Consider the following 13605-nt stretch of genomic DNA (forward strand, 5'->3'; position numbering starts at 1 on the left):
TTAGCTGTCACAGCATCATTTGTACGTAAGCTGGTGAATTGTATTATGGACGCTCTGATTTGATTTGGTAACAATTTGTGAACAGTGGCTTGCTGCTTCTCAGCACCACACGTCTCTGGATTTGAGTCTGCAGGTCATAAGTTGATCCTGCAGATTCAGGATGTGCTGACCACAGGACAGCATCCCAACAGATGAGCATTTATGAGTCAGATATTGGGTTTTTTCATCACTCAGCTCTTGCACAGGACTGTTGTAAGAGCAGATGTCTTCTGTTAGCAGCTGACAGACCCAGAGGAGGAAAGTGACAGTACATAAAGGGAAAAGAAGTGTTTTGGTCATACGCTACCATTCAAAAAGTTTGATCAATGTATCAAAACTTGATAGTGTATCAATGAGGAAAACAATAGCTAGTAATTGTTTGGTACAGATATGGACAAGGCAAGCTTCATAGTTCCTGATTCATTTTCTGTGTCAGAAGTAGTGCCTCTGAAATAGATAAGGCTGTCACAATAACATAGTCAAAACCAGTAACCACCGCAAAAACTATAGTAATATAAACATTAAAAGATACAATTTAATTAATAGCATGTCGCCTCAACTTTTTTTTTTTTTTTTTTTACAAAAATATATATTTAATAATACATATTTATTGTCAAGATCCTTGCAGTTTTGGCACATCAGTCTAGACTGTTATGAAAGAACTTGGCTACCAAATTTAGGGCCCTATGATTTCCGCAATGTGGAAAACACGGATGGATTTGCGGAATCAGTCATAAAAATGGAATTTACTGTGTAATGCAGATTGTCATGAATTTGGCAAATTTTGGATGAATAAATCAAAAGTAGGTCATTATGCCCCATTCACACGGGGGCGTCAGCATTAATGCTTCACAGTGGGCGTGTCTAAAGCTTCATGCTGATTGGCCAGCGTGTGCACCAAACGGGATTGGCTAGCGTCTGCACTACACTGTAAAAAATAAAAAACACAACTTGTTGAGTCAGCTTAAAATAATTTGTTACCCTGCTGCCTTAAAATTTTAAGTTCAGTCAACTAAAATAAGTTTAGTCAACTTGAAATGTTAAGTTGTACTAAGTAGCAACTTAGATATTTGTGTTTGCTAAACTTAACAGATGGGTAAGTAACCCAGCTGCCTTAAAATTTTAAGTTGATTCAACTCAAATATCCAAGTTGTCACTTAGTATAATTTAACATTTCAAGTTGAATAAACTTTTTTTGAGTTGACTGAACTTAAAATTTTAAGGCAGCCAGGTTACAAATTATTTTAAGTTGACTCAACAAATTGTTTTTTACATTGTGGTATATTTGCATAAGGTGATCTGATTGGCTAACGCCTGCGTTGGTGCTTGAAAAGTTGAAAATTTTTTAACTTCTGTCGTGAGCAACACCAGTGACGCGACGCAACGGACCCATAATTCAGTTCGGCAATGCTTGATGTCACTCTGTTCAAAGTTAATGAGAAGCATTAACGCGGACGCCCCATGTGAATGGGGCGTTACACGTAAACCAAAATAGGGCTATATAACGATTAACCATGATTAATCACATCCAAACAAAAACTTTTGTTTTGGATGCGATTAATCTTGAATAATCATTTAACAGCACTAAATCAAAACTTAATATGGACTAGTTTCTGTGAATATTAAGCCACAAAAATACTATTTAAATATGAATCCTACATGTTCTGTGTGTCTCTGTGTGAATGAATGGGGCAGGTATGCGGTTTCCTTTACTACACACATACTGAAGCACGTGTGATGCTTGCGGTGTTTTCAGACTCTACCGACTACATGAACACATGAATATAATCTCTAGAACTGCTCTAAGAGTCACTTCATGAGCATTTTACAGTTTCATTTGAGTAAAAAAAAAAATATCGTCATATCCTATACAAACAGAAACGTACAGGGCTTCACAGCAACCCGTCAAAATAAAAGTTCTGTTTAACTTGAAAAAAATGTGACAGAAATACAGTTGCAATCGAAATTATTCAACCCCCTTGATCTGCAAGACATTTTGCTGCAGAGAACAAAATTTTGTGAAAACAATTTAACAAAGGCATCAGGACACTATTGGAGAAAGTTTATTAATACACATTTTAGTAATTCTGAGAACTTGAGCTGATGAATAATGAAAAAAAATCAAATTGGCTCTAAACGTTCATGTTCAAAATTATTCAACCCCCAAAAGTCAAATTTGGTGCAGAATCTTGTATTCTTTAAAAACAACTATAAACGCTGCTTGGAAGTGTTTAGAAGCTTCTGTCACCTCTCTACTGCAATCTTGGGCCATTCCTCGCCTGAAAAAGCTTTCAGATCACTGATAATCTTTGGTTTTCACTTTGCCACTGCTTTCTTCAAATTCAACCAGATATTTTCAATGAGAATTAGATCTGGAGACCTGAACCAAGCTTAAGTAAATTTGGATGTATACTTTGGGATAATTGTCCTGCAGGAAAGTCCATTGATCATTAGCTTCAGTCTTCTTTGCACCAAAGGCTTCACAATTCTTGCCAAAATGGCCTAATAGTTTGAAGAATTCGTGATGTCCATCATTCTGCTACAGTAAAACAACCCCAAAACAGATCCATGGGTCCAAAAAGTTCCAGTTTGGTCACATCACTCCATAAAATTCTTCCAGAACTCCACAGGTCTAACCAAATGAATTTTAGCATGTTCAAGTCGTGGTATTTGGCAAGATGCCCCAACATGAAAGCCATACTTGTCTATTGTTTTTTTTATACTGTGCATTGAAATGTTTTTCCTCCTCTCGTCGGGTCATCTTGCAATTCTTTGGCTGTAGATTGCAGGATTTTCTCAGTTGCTCTGATCAAACATTTTATGACATATGACACTCTCAAAGGTTTTCTGGTACAACACATTTTAAACTAAGGAATTAGGCTTCCAGCTATGTCTCTAGGAACTTTTAATGTCTTGGAAATCTTCATGTAGCCTTAGACTTTCTAATATAATAAAACTATTTCTTCTCCATAGATTTTGTAAGAGCTCTGTTGACTTTACCATATTTGCTACTCAACTTTAGCACATGCATGAGCTTAATGTATTGATGTGTAACAGCCCAAGCTAGTTCTGATTTTTTTTTTTAATAGAGTTTCTAAAGGCTTAATTGTGTTTTAAGACAGTTTTGTTCCCTTCTGTAAAAATCCTTTAAGGTCACTGAGTTTCTTCAGATATGTCTTGTTGCCAGTTTCTGTAAGGTCGCTTTGTTAATGTGGCGACAACAAGATTATAATGTTTGTCCTTAGAGAGATTAAAGGATGATGGTAAAAGTGTTGGATCCCCTCCTCTCAGACCAAAGTGGGTGTTTTTCAGGTCTGCAACTGGCCCACCGAGGCGTGAACTTTTAGGGAAGGAAATCACAAACAAGGACTTAATGAGGCTCCACATAAATAGCTTTGGAATCTGAAGTGTTGCTAAGTGTTTAGCATTACTAAAATATCTCGCTGGCAGCCAACTTTCTTGTGAAGTCACTGATCTTCTGTATACATTTATCCATTTTCCAAACTGCTTGCCCTATAGGGTCCCATATCTAGCATATCCTGTTGTCTCGGGGAAAACACAGGAAACAATTCTGGCCAGTTTATTGCAGGGTTTAATAACCAAAATAATATGTTTACATATGTATTTTGTAATATGTGTATATATCTGGGGTTGCGTTAGACTTTAACATTGTCCGTCATTTTGACGGACAGGTTCGTAAAAATTCATTAAGAATTTGTCATAATCTACTGTTACCCGTCATTTTAATTTTCATATTTTAATTATAAAAACACATTTAATTGCTTTTATTTTTATTCACATTTTTATTTTTAATCATGAACCTACAGGGCGATATAGGCTGTAAATATAGATTCTTAAATCCCATACGGTCTTTTGGTCTATGCTGTTTTCAGCTGATGAATGAAACATAGTGCACCTCCCATCCAATAAATTGCAATAGGCTAAGCTTTGTGCTTTGTTACTTTTGATATGAAAAAGTCCCAGATTTCAAATTCTGTCCGTTTCATTAGGAAATTCAACCAATAAATACTGTAATGGAGCTCTTTAATGTGGCATGAGAGATCACTGTAGTACTCGCCTTTAAACGCGAAATTAAACACATAGCAAAAGATTTGTGACAGTTTCGTTTTTGTTTTGGATTCCGTGCTCTGCTGCCACACTGGAGCGCACTTGCCACCAACTGGAAAGGTGTGAGAATTACAGCTACAATTTACAATAGCTCACCCTCAGTGTAATCTGTCAAAGTGACGGATGGCCTTCAGACTGATTAGAGGCATAATGTGAATCTGTCTGTCTTTTTGACCAGTTCATTAAAAAAGACTCAGCTCTTTAGGAGTCAAGAGTCATTCGTTCTTGATGAATCTCTCTGTATATTCAGCAGCTACAGCACCACCACTGATGAACATTAGAAAGCACTGATGCATACAGGTTTGGCTGATGTGTGCGATTGTATGGCCGTGTGGTGTTTGGCAGAGGTTGGTACGGCCCGCTGACTGCCTAAGACCACGTGATCCAGACCAATGCTCCAGCTCCCGGTGTTCGGCCAGCTGGGCTGAGCACTCGCTGTCTTCCGCCGCAGGGCTGTACTCAGCCATTCGTCTTGCCTGTTTTACGCTCACTTTCTTTACCTGTCTACCATTTTCCAGCACACAATAATTTTCCGTTTTTATTATTATTTTCTTGCTCTTGTTTGTTTAACTTACTGCCTTCTGTCTTGTACTCCACAAATCTTCTTGAGGAGATTACTGGAGGATTTTCCATAAGAAGTTGCTTGGTTGGGTAAAGGAATATTCTGGGTTCAGTACAAGTGAAGCCAAGTTGACAGCATTTGTGGCATAATGCTGATTGCAGCAAACAAATATTTTCATCTCCTCCCTTTCTTAAAATGATAGTTTATCTAAAAATCCTAGGTGTATATGACTTTCGTCTTTAAGACGAATCGGAGTTATGTTGAAAACTGTTCAGGCTCTTTGAAGCTTTGTAATGACAGTGAATGGCTTTTGAGATTTCCAATAAAGTGCATTCATCCTTCATTAAAAGTACTCCACAAGGCTCCAGGGGGTTAATAAAGGCCTTCTGAAGCGAGTTGATGTGTGTTGAGTCAGAAAAATATCTGTTTCTGTGAGTAGTGTAGGTTTTAAAGATTTAAATAGGGATATTTTTCTTAGGAACTGATACACTTTTTAAGCTCAGTTATCTCAAAATGCCCAAATATTGAGATATCAGCCTATCACTGTACTGCACAGCTTTCTATTTTTGTTTAGTCTAGTCAAGCACTCTTCCACTTTTCTGTATGCACTCTCATGGTGAGACTGCAGCTTTTTCAGCCTCCAGGTGAAGCAAACATGCTGTAGGACAGGAGAAGAAGAGTGCTGCTATGAACTCTTGTGCTTTTGTGTCTGGTGAGCGAGCAGACAGTAGCAGCAGTCTTCTCTCCGCCTCGTCACATCTGTCAGTTTGATAGAAGAGCAGCTCAGGGGTATGAATAAGGCATGGAGTATTTCCTGCGGTTCTGTAGACTACAGGAAAAGGCCTCACCCAGCCGTGAAAGTGGTGTTATGCTCCAGACACTTCCCAGTTTGTCGAGCGAAAGTTCGCTGGCACTGCCAAGCTGATGTCCAGCGCTGTGGATTGATGGGAGTTTTGGTCCGGTTGTAAAAGACAATTTGGCATTGTCTGTGTATTTGAGGCAACTCATACATTTTGGTGTTTTTTAAAGGAATAGTACACCCAAAAAGGAACATTTTCTTACACTAAGGCCATCCAAGGTGTAAATGAGGTTGTTTCTTATGGGAACAGATTTGGAGAAAGGTATCTTTGCATCATTTGATCAACAGTGGATCCTCTGTAGCAAATGGGTGCCGTCAGAATTAGAGTTCAGATATCACAATAATCCACAAGTAATCCACACAACTACAGTCATCAGTTAAAATCCATCATTAAGACATTTTTAATTTCCATAAACTGTTTTCTCCAGTGAAAAAGTCATCTTGTCTGAATCAGGAGAGAAATATGCACAGATCAAGCCCATAAATGGTCCAAAACAGTTCACAACAAATATGCCAGTGGATTTTGATGTGTGAGGACAACAGGGAATGGACTTTTTTGATGGTAGGATGTATTGTTATGTGTAATGGGCTTGTATTTTGTACAAAAATTCTGTAATGATGGATTTGTTTCTTACAAATAGGGCTGCACAATAAATCGAATTTCTAATCGTGACTACAATTACAGATGCCATCGTATGTAATCGTTCAAAGGCACAATTACAAAAAAAAAAATATATATATATATATATATATGTGTGTGTATATATATGTATATATATATATATATATATATATATATATATATATATATATATATGTGTGTATATATATATGTATATATATATATATATATATATATATCCACTTACATTATTCTGCCTTCTTAAGATGTGTGTGTTTTTCCTACAGGTTATCTTAAGGGTTTTTTCCCCTCTGTTTGTTTTAATTTTTACATTTTTTACTTTTTTATATTTTAAGAAGAAACTATATATAAAAATATGGTTGCTTTAAACAATGAAAAAAATAGCTTTGCTTCAAAGCTATTCAAAACATCATTCAATGTAAATTGTGATAGTTGTAATCAATAATCGCAATTACAATTTCAAGGTAATAATCGACAATTATAATTTTTGTCATAATCGTGCAGCCCTACTTACAAACATGAAGATTTTCACTTTATAAGACATGAATTGATGGACTGGAGTGGTGTGATTTACTTGGACTATTGTAATGTTTTTATCAGCTGTTTAGTCTCTCATTCTGACGGCACCCATTCACTGCAGAGGATCCTTCGGATCCAAAGAAGTCTCTTATGTTCGCCAAGGCTAATTTATTCCTGTAATGCAAAGCAGAATTTTTTATCATTACTTCAGTCTTTAGTGTCACATGATCATCTAATATAAACAGAAATTTTATTTGATTAAAAAAAAAAAAAAGTTAATAATAATAAATAAAATAAAACGAAGCAAAACAAATTGCAAATTTTTGATCAACAGTGGATCCTCTGCAGCGAGTGGGTGCCGTCAGAATGAGAGGTCGAATATCACAATAATCCACAAGTAATCCACACAACTACAGTCATCAGTTAAAATCCATCATTAAGACATTTATAATTTCCATAAACTGCTTTCTCCAGTGAAAAAGTCATCTTGTCTGAATCAGGAGAGAAATATGCACAGATCAAGCCCTTTTTACCAGCACAAATGGTCCAAAACAGTTCACAACAAATCTGTCAGTGGAATACAAACATGCAGATTTTCACTTTACAAGACATGAATTGATGGACTGGAGTGGTGTGGATTACTTGGGTTATTGTAATGTTTTTATCAGCTGTTTAGTCTCTCATTCTGACGGCACCCATTCACTGCAGAGGATCCTTTGAATCCAAAGAAGTCTCTTATGTTCGCCAAGGCTAATTTATTCCTGTAATGCAAAGCTGAATTTTTTATTATTACTTCAGTCTTTAGTGTCACATGATCATCTAATATAAATAGAAATTTTATTTGATCAAAAAAAAAAAAGTTAATAATAATAAATAAAATAAAACAAAGCAAAACAAATTGCAAATTTTTGAACGTACTATAGATACGGCTATGAAATGTCCATCAGCTGTGGAGAGATCAAACTGTTGCATGCTCTACATTTGTTTGTGGTGTTTCACTTTGGCCAAAGCACACATCTGTGGTCAGCCACCCTATAGTGATTCAAATGTAGTAAAACTCGGAAACTATAACCTAAGTGGGCGTTGTATGTCACATGCATGTTATCTAAATGCAGATTTGCAGAAACACATTTAATTATATCTTGATGAACAGAAGTTTCAGTTTGTTTATACAGATGTTCATTGGCGCTTTGTTGCTCATGCACGCAGTCTGTAAAAATAGGGCCTGATGTACTGTGTTAATATGAAGAAATTTTCCATATCTATTTTTCACAGATGTTTTACCTGTAGTTGCATTTTGCATTGCATGTGTTGTCTTTAAGGCTTAAGAGACATGTCTGTAAACTTTTAACAGATCTTTCCATTTTTCTATGTGTGTTATGTTTCACTGAGGACTTTTCATGTTATTTTGGTGTCAGCGGTCTTAATGCACTTAGCAAGAATTGTGTCGATGGTTTAAACAAACAGATTGGTTCAGCTATATAGTTCACATATATAGGCTTATTTTAATTTGACCTCATTGTCCAAATATGGGGACTGTTATGCGTTGTTACACTTAGGGTCAACCTGAAATAGAATCGTAACTAACTATCTAACTGACTGAGTGACTGACTAACTAACTAACTAACAGGGGCTTATTTCCAGAATGAATGAATGAGTACAGTACAGTATATGTATCTCTTAGATGGTTAGATGGTATTTTCTTTTCTTCTTGACACTGTACTATCCATATTAAAGTAGTATTTCTAAGTGCAGTGCTGCTTTGTTTACTGTGGTAACCAGGGAAACGCTGCATCACTGCTGTTCCATAAGCACCACCTGCTGTCAGAGAGTGAATTTGCGCTCTCAATGTGTGCTGTTTTTGTTTTCTTCAGATATTTTTTATGTAGCATAATTTCACAGAGATAAAGTTAGACTTCTGTTTTTGCTTCACATTTTGAAATTAGATCAGAAACTGCTCATGTATGTATAATCTTTCTTTCTTTTTATGTCACGATATATTTCTTAAGTTTGATCGATATGATATAATTCCGATATAGATATGAACAATATTTAAAAAAGCCTCAGAATTACTGCCTAGAACGCCCACAGCAGATGTCTATACAAACTCCATGAAGTCCATGAAACCTCCTTCTATAAAAACATTTAAAAAAAAAATGGTACAAATAAATGAATGCTCACTTTTTATTTGTATTTAGCCATACAAACAAAAAATGTGAAATCACCATCAAATAAACATAAAACTTTCAGACTCACCTTATTAATATTAATATATTTAACTAAACTACAGTATAACATAGGCTGATTATTCTTATAGGTTGAAACAAAAGTGCTTCAGCCAGGATAAAGCATATGAAAAGTTCTGCCGAAAACAGAAAAAAAGAGAGTTTTTACTAAACCCTTTTAAAGGGTCATAATTGAAAATATTTGTAGGACACATGCCAATATTTTTAAATATTTTCTTTAATATTATTGTTAGCATAAATAATGAACTGATTTAATTTCTTTTTATATTTTCAGATAGGTAAATAATATGTAATTCTTTTAATATATTTAGTTTTGCTATAGGACTGAAGTTGGTTCTTAAAATCAGTGTTGTCAGTTATAATTAAGAGCTCATATTAAGGAGCTTATTTTGTAGTTAAGTCATGGCCATAAAACGTATGTTTTTAAAGACTTCTTGAGAGAAGAATATTTTACTTTAGGGTATTCTTTTGTCTTTTATTCCTGCCTGTATTAAAATAAAAATGTCCTGGAAAATGATCACCGAAAAAGAGTGGGAAAAGTCTGAATTGTGAGATGAAAATAGTTTTTATCCCCATGGTGTAAACAAGCTGCCATAAGGGATGTGTGAGTGCAAAAAGTTTTTTTTTCCCCACTTAAAAAAGTCTTATTTGTTGTATCAAAATTTGCATGTTAATGCAGGCGATTAATTTTTCTGGTTTAACTACATTAAAAACAGGCAATATGACAGTAAAAACTAATTTTCCTGTTCTGTCAGCCATTATACTGTGCTCATAGCAAGCTTCAATTTACGTGTACAAATGTGGCGTTGCGTGCTGTAGCCTGTATCATTTCATATGCGAATATCATATTAAAATGCGAATGAAACTATGAGCGTGTGTGTCAGATCCACGTCACCTTCAGCAGTGGCAGCTCTTAAAGTAATAGCAGTCCAATAAGCTAATAACTCAGTTGCTGTGACGTCAGTTAATTAAAGAACAAAAGAAAAAATAGAAAATCAATAACTTTTGTAGCTTTAAGGATTCATCTATATTTAATTTAGTATTTAGTGTTTGATAACTTTATTTAATTTCTGTATGTTTCCTACTTGCTAAAGTGCACAGGTAAATAATGGGTTTATGCGAGGATTGTTTTAAGTTCACTTAAATTAGAAATTAAAAGTGTAATAAATGTTAAAATTGATAGCTCTCGTTTATACTACAATACTAATGCCTATAGTTAGGGCTGTCAACAATTAATCGCGATTAATCGCATACAAAATAAAAGTTTGAGTTTGCCTAATATATGTGTGTGTACTGTGTATAACTACTATGTATATATAAATACAAACACATTCATGTATATATTTAAGAAATATTTTCAAGCATATATATTTATTATAATTTTTATATAATTTATATTATATATAAATACAATTCTTTTGTATATTAGTAACATATTTCTCATATATATACACATTAATTTGTGTGTATTTATATATACATAATAATTGCACACAGTACACACACATATATTAGGCAAACTTAAACTTTTATTTTGTATGCGATTAATCGCGATTAATCGTTCACAGCCCTACCTATAGTCAATGGTTAAATATTAGGGAAAATTCTAGAGACATTACTAATATTGGTATCAGTGATACTCACTTTTAATCATAAAAAAATTGAACAAATATTAAATGTTATTACATAAATTTGAGTGTTAAATTGAATGCAAAATTATTGCAATAGAAAAGTATATTTAAAAGCTTTAATGTTAAGTGATTAATCGTGATTAATTTCAGAAAAAAAATTATTGATTGACAGCACTTTTTTAAATTCATTTCATACATTTTTTACAATTCACAGAATTTCTTGGATTTTCCTTGAAAATCATTATAGAAACTACCAAAAAAGTTTGCAGTTTCTAGTCTGTTTGTCCAACGGTGAAACTCTTCAGCAGTGTGTAGAAGAAACAGAGGTTGTTTTGAGTTTGGATAAGGTTTAGAGGCAGATGGTCAGATTGTGAACATGTCCTCCTCTCGCTCAGTTCTCCTTTGCTGTATTTCGTTAGCAGTCCCCACCCTTATCCTGAGTCACTCACCAGGAAAGCAGTGCTGAGGCAGTGAAATCTCACTCAAGTGTACATCCTCAATAAAACCATGTGTTGCTCTGTGGCGAGATGTGAAAGAACATTTTAGCTGCAAGCTCTTACGTACAAGAATGACACTCGTGTTACTTCACACCTAATTTCAAAAGATTGTGACACTAGATCTTATTTCATCACACTCTTCCTAAAAGTAACTGTACATGTTTAAATAATTAAGAAACACCTGCTGGTGAAATCTCTGTTAAAAGCACTCACTGTATCATCACTGTATAAACCGTGGGAAGGAACACTTTGGAGTTAAACTTGAAACCTTATCTATGCTACTGTTGTGTAAGCAGTGAGGAAATTTACATCTGAAAGTTAAGTCATAATCCAGGCCTGGTCAGTTTAGGTCAAGCCTCGTCACAGACGGACGTCAGTAAAGCTGAAATCTCTTCTGCTAGACACTGATCTTCTCTAATAGTGTTGGGGAGTAACTGAAAGTTGCATCTTGAATTTTTGTGACAGTGTTCCTTTAGTATCGTAGAAAGTTTCTATTGTAATTGTCATGGTCACAGATCAACCATCTCCACGTAAAACTGATCATGCAGACCAAACCGTAAGTCGTAGAGACTTGAAACTTGGAGAGATGGTAGTACTCACACTGCCTACAACGTGACCAAAGCTCACCCCAATTGGCCTGCTGGGGGCGCTACAGTGATCAAAAATATGAAATCGCTCATAACTCCTAAACCGTCAGTTGCAGGCTCAAATGTCTTGTGTTGTTGGGTTTTTGTGTTATTTTGCATTTTTTAAAAAAAACTATTGTTTTTTAGTCCTAGGTTTTTCGCCCCGTCAAAACCAAACCAGTGCAGAAAGATTATCTGGAGAGTGAATATCAATAATTATCAAAAAAAGGTAAACTTTCGATGCCAAAACGTTTAAATGGGGCGGGGCCACTTTTAGTAAAATGCCTATAACTCCTGAACAGAATAAGACATCTTCGCCAAACTCAGAATACTTATGTAAGACCTCAATCTGAGGTCACAGAAACAAAATCACGAAGCTAAGCCACATGGTGGCGCTATAAGAGGGAAAAAACATAAAAATTGCTAAAACTGCACAACCATTTGTCCTATATCATCATGAAAATCGGTGTGCACGGTCTTGGTCCGAAGTGAATGAATGAATGAATGGCCACAAGTGTCTACATTTGCATTTCTCTGGACATTTGCATATCTCAAAAAACATGGCCGCCATTAGCCGATGAAGTTTGAGCACCTGTTAGACAAGGTTAATGGAGGCTGAGCGGAACGAAACTCGGTGGGCTTGTTCGACTCACGGTCCCAAAGGTCTGAGAGAAATTTGAAAGAAATCAAGCACTGGGGGGCGTAAACGATTGTACGTTGTGCATCATTTGATGGAACTCCTCATTCTGGACAACTTTGCCTCTGAAACCACTGCTGTCAATCAGATTGTTTGTTAAATATATGAGAAGATGTAAAAAAAAAAAAAAAATACTTTTGCGAACTAGTCCTAGGGTTTTCGTTCAATCTGGAAGAAAGACTCTCTAGGCCAAAAATTGTCAAAAAAATGTTGAAAGTTACCCTTTGGTAAGCTGTAACAGAAGCTATAATCCTATAAAGCCTAAAGGAAAATGCTAAACTTCTAAACAAGCATGCAAAGTTTTAAGGAGATAGGACCACAGCTGCTGCTATACCCATCATAAATGCTAACAAAACATTCTTTTTCTGTGGTAAATTACCAGGATTTGCCAAAAATGCATTTTTAATCATTGAGTTAGGTGGGTAGCCTTGCTAAATAATATGTATTGTCTTTTGCCTTGAGCGCTTGGACCCCGGTAATCACTACTTGCAGCGGGGTCATTTTATAATTGTGGGTACATCTCATGTCCATGAAGTATATTTTTCATATATTTTCATCAATATAAAGCTCAGATGCTTAATTTTCTAATACACAATTATATTTTTCTCAGTCACACTACTATGTTGAAAAAGCCATATCTTTTGTTCAACAGTGATGTTTATATCACATACAACTCTGGTATTCAGCTGTCCTATTTTGTAAAGTTGCTCATTCTATTCTGCGTTTAAGCATAAAAACATGACCTCAAATATAAAGTAATTTCATAGTTTTGCCTTCAGTTAGATTAGGTTATCAAGACATTTGGGTGTGTGCTTCAAAAATAATAAGTGTACATTGTAATATAACTTGTTTTATTTGTGTGTGAAAAACCACTGTCACATAATTTGCACAGTATGTTGATATTTCCTCTAGAAGCACATGGATGAAACACTAAAAGTTATGTTCTCTCTCTTTCCCCTAATATTGGATAAACTAGCAAACCTGCAGCAAGAGTGGTTTCATTTACTGTCAGTAGAGTTATACAAGTATTATTGCTGCAAAAAGACAGTTTATATTATAGAAAATATAAATATTCTAGGCTTCCATGTTGAGTATAGGCCCAAAACACTAAAAATGTCAACTACGTTACCTGTCAGCTGTGTTACCCAGTAAAGGTAA

At 35.2% G+C, this 13605-nt stretch overlaps 1 protein-coding gene across 3 annotated transcripts in view; it reads left to right on the forward strand.

Annotated features, from left to right (window-relative positions):
* Positions 1 to 13605, forward strand: part of LOC127163269 (TOM1-like protein 2) — a 51408-nt gene that overhangs the window by 7452 nt on the left and 30351 nt on the right. The gene's annotated exons all lie outside the window — the stretch shown is intronic.

This window comes from Labeo rohita, chromosome 3 (assembly GCF_022985175.1).
Source record: "Labeo rohita strain BAU-BD-2019 chromosome 3, IGBB_LRoh.1.0, whole genome shotgun sequence".
NCBI lineage: Eukaryota > Metazoa > Chordata > Actinopteri > Cypriniformes > Cyprinidae > Labeo > Labeo rohita.